Source organism: Pelecanus crispus, chromosome 21 (assembly GCF_030463565.1).
Source record: "Pelecanus crispus isolate bPelCri1 chromosome 21, bPelCri1.pri, whole genome shotgun sequence".
Lineage (NCBI taxonomy): Eukaryota > Metazoa > Chordata > Aves > Pelecaniformes > Pelecanidae > Pelecanus > Pelecanus crispus.
Window position 1 is genome coordinate 2,370,247 of NC_134663.1, and position 209 is coordinate 2,370,455.

Here is a 209-nt window from a genome sequence, read left to right on the forward strand (position 1 = left end):
GGTGAGGGTCCTCCTGCCACCCGGCGCGCCCAGGCTCGGCGTCCCCGGTGTTTCTGAACGTTTCAGTCTCCGGCACGAGGCGGTCCTTCCCTTCCCCATCGCCGCAGCAGGAACAGAGGCGCGAGCGAGCGTGCCGGCAGGCGCTGCCGGTGCACGCTTCTGCGCGCTCAAGCGTCCCCGTCCCGCCAGCCACTGCCTTCCTCGCCCCT